Below are 7,138 nucleotides of genomic sequence, written 5' to 3' on the forward strand. Positions count from 1 at the left end.
ACGAATTCACCATAAATCAAACAAAAGGTTCTCAATTTGGGTTTATGTCTAATCTCCTCCACCCATTTCTTTCCATATTGCACCATCCGTGGTTTTTTAATAAATATGTCTCCTTTAATTTGGTTTTCGTACAGCTGTTCACAGTCGGACTGTTGGAAAAGGTCAGACATTTCAGTTGCCCAGGCTCCTCCTATGTAGAGATTCCATTGAAAAACGTTTCTGGCAATAGGCATATCCAACAGTCTATTCCAAAGTCTCACCATACACGCCTTCCATCTCACCTCACAGGGTTCCCAGCCCATGTCCCCTGTTATTGTCATACACGCCTTTCATCTCACCTCACAGGGTTCCCAGCCCATGTCCCCTGTTATTGTCATACACGCCTTCCATCTCACCTCACAGGGTTCCCAGCCCATGTCCCCTGTTATTGTCATACACGCCTTCCATCTCACCTCACAGGGTTCCCAGCCCATGTCCCCAGTTATTGTCATACACGCCTTTCATCTCACCTCACAGGGTTCCCAGCCCATGTCCCCAGTTATTGTCATACATGCCTTCCATCTCACCTCACAGGGTTCCCAGCCCATGTCCCCTGTTTTTGCCATACACGCCTTCCATCTCACCTCACAGGGTTCCCAGCCCATGTCCCCAGTTATTGCCATACACGCCTTCCAACTCACCTCACAGGGTTCCCAGCCCATGTCCCCAGTTATTGCCATACACGCCTTCCATCTCACCTCACAGGGTTCCCAGCCCATGTCCCCAGTTATTGCCAGTATAGGTGCAAACTGCTCTGTTATGGACATGTTTGTTTTTGAGACACCTCGCAGTCCTGCTGAATAGTTCAGAACAGGACACATGCATGTCTGATACAGTTTGGAATATGTAGCATAAACAATGTCTTTGAGTCTTTTTGTTTTTCCTATAACTCCCCCAAGAGCTATGTTTGGCAGATATGCCAAATAGAAAGGGCATGTGTTCATAAAAAATTGCTAGTATACTCAATCATTTCTTCACCAAAACAAAACTGAAAAACACTTCTCTTAGTACCTGGTTTTCTAAAATGTATTATCTTTATTTTTTTCAATCTTTTGCACCAATTTACTGTACATAATAACATTTTATGCAGGTCTTGTTCAGCTTCTGCCATCAAAACAATATAAATGGCATATAAGCATATATACGTAGCATTTCATCATCATATCTTACTCAAATATTTAACTGCTTAATTTACTACTCGGACTATTGACCCTTTTTCCACTAACTGTGCTGCTACTGTTTAATATCTATCCTGTTGCCTAGTCACTTTATCCCTACCTATATGTACATATCTACCTCAATTACTTTGTACCCCGGCACATCGACTCTGTACTGGAACCCTGTGTATATAGCCAAGTTATTTCTTGCAGTGCAGGTTACATTGAATGGAGTCCTGAGTGCCTCCCCAGTCTCCCTGTGTCCTAGCATGAATGTCATCTTCAAACAGTCTTTCATGTGAGTGGCTAACCCTTCACCAGCCAGAGAATAGAGGGAGAGAGCAGGCGATTCATTCCCCGGCCGACCAAATAGGAGTCTAATTAATGTGGGGCTAGGAGCTGCTTTTGAAACAACAGGGCCACAGAATGAAAGAGATGCCTGTTGTTTTATTCTGACGAGACAGTGGCCTTTATCTAGTGATAATACATAATGTTATCAGCATCAGAACTGTCTTGCTGTAATCAAAAGGTCATACAACCTGGTCGTAACAGCATCTACTTGAAAGCTAAAAACGCATTGGATCTCTAAAGAATGGGCTGGATGAAAGAGAACTGAATTGATGAGGTTTGGTGTGTGTATCGGGGGGGGGGGGGGGGGGGGGTAATGGGAATGGGTGGTTGTGGGTATTAGAACATACAAAAGACACCATGAATAAAGTAATGGTAAGACAAGGTAGAGGAAGGGGAGGAGGAGGGAGAGAGAGATATGAGGAGGGGGTTAAGGATGGAGGACATAGTAGAGGTTTTTCAGGGTAGATATCTCCCTCTTGCACAGCGATACTGACTCTGAGTTTGCCTCTGTCTGTTTGAGCTGGAATAATTAGATGCATCGTTTAATTAACAAGAAAGAAATTAATCAAATTCACAATTTCATTACTGGTGATACATTAAAAGTTTGTCTGTGATGATTTTAATTGGTCCTTACCCAACGATGTTGAGAGCTGAATGCATATTTGGGGAATTAGATATAAAATATGAAACATTTAGCTGAAGAGCTCTAAACAACTTTCTTTTAAGAATTTGACCCTTGGTCAGATATTTGTTCTTCACTCTAGTGGCTAGGTTTTGGATTAGAGTAGTGAATTCCTATGTAAGGGCAGCAACTCTAATGAATGTAAAGCATGACAGTCCAGCATATTGCACTCTGTTGGGCATCTGTGCATTAGCTCTGGTAATGACTTAAATGGTGGATCAGCTATGGCTCGTTTGATAGAGAGAGAGAGAGAATGGTGTGGGGGCATGTAGTCTAATTAGGGAATGACTTAGAAACATGTCCCCATGACCCCATCATATTAGCCTTAGCTTGTCTGGCAATTAGTGTTTTCTCCTGGCCACTCCACCAGACTGGTACAGGGCTGTAAGACGATGTTGTCCCTAATCAATACCTACAGTGTCATTATCATTAAGACCAGTTATCATTTATTAGTGGTCTAATACTGCTGTTGATATGCCTCAACCACAAATCAATGGAAAAAGATAAGCGCTGATGAAATTAGACGGTGCTCATTTTCCTCATTCCTTTAGTGAAGAGGCATATAAGCTGAATCTACAACATAGAGGTGGACACTAAACATTACACCATTCTCCAGGTTCAATAATGTCTGAACACGTCGATTTTTGGAGTGAACTCTCATTTAATCCCGCGATGACATTAATGCCTTGTAGCAGTTCATCGTCCGATAGCAACACTATTTCGGAGTACAGTAGTCAAATGTTAATCCATCCAAAATCTTAGAGTCATCCTCCATGTACATAAAGGAAAACCTCTGTAGTAAGTTTCTCTCTTCATCAAGACGTGATCAAACACAAAGACAGCCTAGACTCTAAATAATACATTAATGCCATTCTAACAAACTATAGTTTTTGTAACTCGGTTAGGACATCTACTTTGTGCATGACACAAGTAATTTTTCCAACAATTGTTTACAGACAGATTATTTCACTTATAATTCACTGTATCACAATTCCAGTGGGTCAGAAGTTTACATTCACAAAGTTGACTGTGCCTTTAAACAGCTTGGAAAATTCCAGAAAATGATGTCATGACTTTAGAAGCTTCTGATAGGCTAATTGACATAATTTGAGTCAATTAGAGGTGTACCTATTGATGTTTTTCAAGGCCTACGTTCAAACTCAGTGCCTCTTCCCATGATGCTTGACATCATGGGAAAATCAAAAGAAATCAGCCAAGAGCTCTGAATAAAAAATGTGGACCTCCACTTGTCTGGTTCATCCTTGGGAGCAATTTCCAAACCTCTGAAGGTACCACGTTCATCCGTACAAACTATTGTACACAAGCATAAACAACATGGGACCACACAGCCGTCATACTGTTCAGGAAGGAGACCGGTTCTGTCCCCTAGAGATGAACGTACTTTTGTGCGAAAAGCGCAAATCAATCCCAGAACAACAGCAAAGGACCTTGTGAAGATGCTGGAGGAAACCGGTACAAAAGTATCTATATCCACAGTAAAACAAGTCTTATATTAACATAACCTGAAAGGCCGCTCATCAAGGAAGAAGCCACTGCTCCAATACCGCCATAAAAAAGCCAGACTACAGTTTGAAACTGCACATGGGGACAAAGATCATACTTTTTGGAGAAATGTCCTCTGGTCTGATGAAACAAAAATGGAATTGTTTGGCCATAATGACCATCGTTGTGTTTGGAGGAAAAAGGGGGAGGCTTGCAAGCTGAAGAACACCAATCCAACCGTGAAGCACGGGGGTGGCAGCATCATGTTGTGGGGGTGCTTTGCTGCAGGAGGGACTGGTGCACTTCACAAAATAGCATCATGAGGTAGGAAAATGATGTGGATATGTTGAAGCAACATCAAGACATTAGTCAGGAAGTTAAAGCTTGGTCGCAAATGGGTCTTCCAAATGGACAATGACCCGAAGCATACTTCCAAAGCTGTGGCAAAATGGCTTAAGGACAACAAAGTCAAGGTATTGGAGTGGCCATCACAAAGTCCTGACCTCAATCCTATAGAAAATTTGTGGGCAGAACTGAAAAAGCGTTTGCGAGCAAGGAGGCCTACAAACCTGACTCAGTTACACCAGCTCTGTCAGGAGGAATGGGCCAAAATTCACCCAACTTATTGTGGGAAGGTTGTGGAAGGCTACCCGAAACGTTTGACTCAAGTTAAACAATTTAAAGGCAATGCTACCAAATACTTATTGAGTGTGTGTAAACCTCTGACCCTGTAAGGGTCTTCTGGTGGTGAAGTAGAGGTGGACCAAAAAGCAGCGTGATTATATTGATTCATGTTTAATAACAAAAAAAAGGATAAACACGAACACTACAAAACTACAAACGTGGAAAACCAAAAACAGCCCTGTCTGGTGCAAAACACAGAGACAGGAACAATCACCCAAACACACAGTGAAACCCAGGCTACCTAAATATGGTTCCCAATCAGAGACAATGACGAACACCCGCCTCTGATTGAGAACCATATCAGGCCAGACATAGAAATAGACAAACAAGACATCCAACATAGAATGCCCACTCAGATCACACCCTGACCAACCAAAACATAGAAACATACAAAGCAAACTATGGTCAGGGTGTGACAGACCCCCTGGGAATGTGATGAATCATTCTCTCTACTATTATTCTGACATTTCACATTCTTAAAATAAAGTGGTGATCCTAACTGGCATAAGACAGGGAATTTTTACTAGGATTAAATGTCAGGAATTGTTAAAAACGCATGACTTTCGACCTTTGTCTCTCCCGAGCCCCGTATGGGAGTTGTAGCAATGAGACAAGATAGTAATTACTAACAATTGGATACCACGAAATTGGGGAGAAAAGGGGCTAAAATTAAAACCTAAGAAACTGAGTTTTAATGTATTTGGCTAAGGTGTATGTAAACTTCCGACTTCAACTGTATATGTACCCCCACACACACTGGGACAGTAGACAGGGGGTTCAAACACCTCCTCCTTACCCCTTCATCTGAGAGCTCAGCTGGGCTGTCTGCATGCAGTCGTAGTGGGGATATGGATGACTCAGGAGTTCTCACTGCATTTCCCCAAGGACAATCCTGGGAGGGAGGGGACACTGCCTGCAGCCAGTCCAGTATGAGGCAGTCTTGGATGTCAGTCACCTACTGTACAGAGAAAAGTTGGATACACAGTGAAGTGTAATGCTGTTTAACAGGCATGATAATGAGCTGGAGTAGGGCTTATGTCTCTGTTAATTAAGAGTGCTTTGTAATGTGACGTAAATAGAAAGGGGAGTAGGGAGAGAAAAGGAGAGTGTAATCTTTATTTAACTAGGCAAGTCAGTTAAGAACAAATTACTTTCTCCAGATAACGCTGGGCCAATTGTGCATTGCCCTATGAGACTGCCAATCACAGCCAGTTGTGATGCAGCCTGGATTTGAACCAGTGACACCTCTAGCACTGAGATGCAGTGCCTTAGACTGCTGCGCTACTTGGGTGCCCAAGAGAGAGAGAGCAGTACAAAGAGTGAGAGAGGTGAAAATATACATCAATCATTTAGCAACCACTAACAGCTAGCCTTCTGCTAATCAGCTGTCCCCTGTCTCCTCCAGGCAAAGCTTTATTGGCCTGTTAGCTTGTCGGCACATACATCTATTAGACCTATTATATTGACTCTGTTGAATCTTTCCCAAGATAGCAGAGCAGTACAGAGCAATCAGGCCACAAATAAAAATGAAAATGACATTTTATTTGTAACATGCTCTGTAAACAGATGTAGACTAACAGTGAAGAGCTTACTTACGGGCCCTTCCCAACAATGCAGAGATAAAAAAAAAATTAAAGACAGAGAACACAAGGATAACAAGAATAAATACACAATGAGTAAGGATAACTTGGCGCTATACACAAGGTCCCAGTACCGAGTCCATGATAACATTGCGCTATACACAAGGTCCCAGTACCGAGTCCATGATAACATTACGCTATACACAAGGTACCTGTACTGAGTCCATGATAACTTGGCGCTATACACAAGGTCCCAGTACAGAGTCCATGATAACTTGGCGCTATACACAAGGTACCTGTACTGAGTCCATGATAACTTGGTGCTATACACAAAGTCCCAGTACCGAGTCCATGATAACTTGGTGCTATACACAAGGTACCTGTGCCGAGTTGATGTGTAAGGGTACGAGGTAATTGAGGTACATATGTAGATATTTAATAAGCAGTAGAAGCAGTGTATGTGATGAGTTAAGAGTTAGTGCAAAGGGGGGTCATTGCAGATAGTTAAATAGTTAACTAAATAGATACCCAGACTAACTATTTAGCAGTCTTATGGCTTGGAGGTAGTAGCTGTTCCAGGTCCTGTTGGTTCCAGACTTCAGTATTGCTTGCCGTGCGGTAACAGAGAGCACGGTCTATGACTTGGGTGGCTGGAGTATTTGACCATTACTGATCTACATTGGGTTAGCCACACTCCCTATAGGCCTACGAAGTTCTCTGTAATGTGTTTTTCTGTGAAGATGCTTTCTTGGCTCTACATATGACGGTTTCTCCAAAGTTTGGCACTTATTCAACTATCCCTAATTGAAGAATGACCTGGCTTTCTTTTCACTATGAACTTTCCTCACAGCTTGTCAATACAATGAAAGAAAGGGTATTGGTCTACTTTTAATAATGGAAATGCTGACGACTACAGAAATACAGAGAGCTCCTCTGGACTCCCATTGCTCTGTGATAAAGACTGCGTTTGTTCCTCTGGCTCCAAGACTAGTCATGTGGATAATTGCCTCTCGCTGCTATGGGACGGAGAACGCACCCGTGTGAATATAAAGGAGAGGCCTTTTTAATAAGAAACACTGTCCAAACAATACAGCTCCATTCTGTTGTTATATCCATGGTCGCAGAGAAGCTCCAGACATTAC

The sequence above is a fragment of the Oncorhynchus clarkii genome, chromosome 3 (genome assembly GCF_045791955.1).
Source record: "Oncorhynchus clarkii lewisi isolate Uvic-CL-2024 chromosome 3, UVic_Ocla_1.0, whole genome shotgun sequence".
Lineage (NCBI taxonomy): Eukaryota > Metazoa > Chordata > Actinopteri > Salmoniformes > Salmonidae > Oncorhynchus > Oncorhynchus clarkii.